Source organism: Curcuma longa, unplaced genomic scaffold (assembly GCF_044706935.1).
Source record: "Curcuma longa cultivar G26 ecotype Majalengka, Jawa Barat unplaced genomic scaffold, ITB_CL_G26_1.1 contig_23142, whole genome shotgun sequence".
In the NCBI taxonomy this organism is placed as follows: Eukaryota; Viridiplantae; Streptophyta; class Magnoliopsida; order Zingiberales; family Zingiberaceae; genus Curcuma; species Curcuma longa.
In genome coordinates this window covers 1-3,271 of record NW_027432090.1, presented here as the reverse complement: position 1 = coordinate 3,271, position 3,271 = coordinate 1, and the positions used below count along the sequence as shown (strand labels likewise).

The following is a 3,271-nucleotide window of genomic DNA, read 5'->3' as shown; positions in this document are numbered from 1 at the left end:
TTACTTTAGATTGCATTGCTTGCATCGAATTTTTTTGGGAAAAAAGAAGGTTTTATGCTCTTAATGTCATTTGCAACTGTTCTAGACAAGGATTCTTATGCGTTGTTGTGGATTTCTGTTTGAAATTAGGTTTCGGTGGCTGCTGTTCGCTTCAGTAATTGTTTGGAAGTGTTTGAGATCAACATGCTTACGGTTTTAATTTTCACGAAGTTGAGTCATTTCACGGACAGTTTGTGGATGATTGTCGTGGGATTTTGATTTTTGGGCGACCAAAAATGTCTTTGGAGACTGCCAAAATAGACATAGACATTAATCTGCAAATGTAGGAGTAGGCTCATAATTATAAGATTTTCCTGTTATTATAGTTTTTGGTTGGGAGATTATGCTTTAATTCACATGCTTGTGTCTTGCAACTGCAGCTTCATGTGATTTCTTGTTGTGTTTACACATGTTCCAATTGAGAACAGCATCATGTGTTCATCGGAGCGGGCGTGAAACAAAGAGAGGTCTGGCGCACTGCTAGCTCCTAGACCTGGGAACACAGCAAACGTGAGTAGGAAGGCCAGGGGGTGCCCCGGCGCGACCACTCCGACGCTTCAACAGTCCAGGACTTGAGCGTGGAAAAGAGTAGAAGAAGAAGAGGAAGAAAACTTACCGGCTGAGGAGGGGGTGGTCGTTTTAAGCAGAGATGAGTGTGTGCACCTGTCACGTCATCATTTAAGGAATATCCCATCGAGATTAATGAAGTATAAGAAACAATCGAGTTCCCTGTCCCATCGCCAGTAAGTAGTCATCTTGTCATGGCCCATGTGGGTGTCAGAGGGATGACGGTTTGGGGGTGTGGACTTGTCAGAAGTCGTAATGGACTGAATAGGGCGCTTCGTCGAGGTGCATACCATCCGGGCATGGCTTTCTATAGCCGAATGGGGGTGTAACCGAATGGAAGCGTGGACGAATGGGCGACATCGGACCGAGGCCAAATAATGCTGGTGGTAGTAATCTTTCTGTGGATAGGTTGCCAGATGAAATGAATGATTTCTTTAAGCGAGTAGAGAGAGAAGGGACATCAAGAGTGTGGCTAACTGGGCCTTTGGGTGAGATCAGGATAGACTAGTCGAACCAGGGGTTTCTTGGATTATCATACATTTTAACAACCATCATGTTGAAACCCATCTTTTTGAGGTATATTTTAACCAAATTCTTTCCTAATAATGAATGATAGGTTGCAATTCACTGTAGTTACATTGATAGGACACATTTTCATATCTGACAGTGATTATACTTTAATTTAGGAAGTGGAAGCTACTGTAATTGATGGCAATGAGACAGAGATGGGCCATATAATTGTGACAACTATAGGTGGCAGAAATGGCCAGCCAAAACAGGTAAGTTGTAAGTATTAATGCAAACTACAATGGTGAATTCTTGACAGTTGTTGGTTTGCAATTAATTTATCCAAAAATGTTGTGTGCTTGCATAGCACATAATCTTTTTCTTGTGACTTTCCTGCTAGGCTAAATGTTTTGAGACAGGGGACAACTGAAAAAAAAGACAAGAGGTATAAGAACCGTGAATTGCAAACTATGCGGATTCTTGACCATTGTTGTGTGCTTGAGCATGTGCCTGAGAAGAACTGTTCAGTATGTACCTGAGACTGTTCAAGCAATTAAACACTACAACAAGATGAATCAGCGCACGCCATTGATATATGTGAAGATTTATTTGTATCAGGTAAACCCTAAACTTATATTGAGTAGTGAGAGTAGCTTTCTGCTTATCATGACAAGTATGTTGCATGCTAGATAACTAGCAAATTGGCACACCTAATTATTTGTTACTAATGAAAGAACAAATATAAATAATTTCAAAAAGCATAAATGTTGATTTTCTGTTGGTGTATCCACAGATTTGTAGAGCATTGGCCTACATACATTGTAGCATTGGAGTTTGCCACAGAGACATCAAACCACAAAATCTTTTGGTATGTTGTTCAACTTTGCATTTGGAAAATGGGTTTTTCTTATTTTGTCATGATGTTGTTACTTCATACTTGTGTCAGTGTATGAATAGTAAGCATAAGAGCCTTATTTTTTTGGTCCATTCACTGGACGAACAAGTGATGTCTGATGTATGCGCTCAAAATGCTTTTACTTTTTCAACTGTAGTAGATTTCTTTGAAGTCTATATCTATTTGTGTCACTCATGATTGATCAATGTTATTCACAAATCACAGTTGTATGCTCGTTTGACATGCAATGTTCTACATGCACCTACATCACTTTTGATATATGGACATGCACTAAATCCTATATGTATGTACAGGTTTTTTAGTTGAAAAATCTAACTTGTACTAGATACTTCCATGGTAAAATTACTAACACTACATTCTGTAACAGGTCAACCCACATACACATCAGTTGAAAATATGCGACTTTGGAAGTGCAAAAGTCTTGGTATGTCTTTGTTCCCTTAATTGTGTGCTATAGATGCTACCTGCATTGGCTTTGCCTAAATTTAGAAAAGATAATTTGTGCTAAACAGGTTAAAGGGGAGCCAAATATATCCTATATATGTTCTAGATACTACCGAGCCCCTGAGCTCATTTTTGGTGCGACAGAGTATACAACAGCTATTGACATATGGTCAGCTGGTTGTGTTCTTGCTGAGCTCCTCCTTGGACAGATAAACTTCTTACACTAGAATTTTCTTATAACAGAACCCATTCTTGCTAATAACTTATTTTTGGAGTCATCAACAGCCACTTTTTCCTGGAGATAGTGGAGTTAATCAGCTTGTAGAAATTATCAAGGTACCTCTTTCTTTTCTCCTATATCTAAATTATTGCCATTTCTAGTATCATTTGTTTTAATCCTTTCGTTTCACTCGGCCCAGATTTTGGGTAACTCCAACAAGAGAAGAAATTAAATGCATGAATCCCAATTACACAAAGTTCCAATTCCCCCAGATCAAAGCTCATCCATGGCACAAGGTATATCTTGTTAATGTTCAATCTTGTTGTTTCCACATCCTGCATGCAATTTCAGCAATATTTTTCGATATACAGATTTTCCATAAAAGAATGCCTCCTGAGGCAGTAGATCTTGTCTCCCGACTTCTTCAGTATTCGCCAAACTTGAGGAGTACCGCTGTGAGTATATATCTAGAAATTTATCTACTCGAGCAGAGGGCTCTATTTGCAAATCCATGTATTTAATTGCAACTCATGCAGTTGGAAGCATTGATCCACCCATTCTTTGATGAACTTAGAGAT

At 38.9% G+C, this 3,271-nt stretch overlaps 1 pseudogene; it reads left to right on the top strand.

Moving 5' to 3' along the window:
- Positions 1–955: 955 nt before the first annotated feature.
- LOC141818071 (shaggy-related protein kinase alpha-like) lies at positions 956–3,268 on the top strand (annotated as a pseudogene).
- The last annotated feature ends 3 nt before the right edge of the window (positions 3,269–3,271 follow it).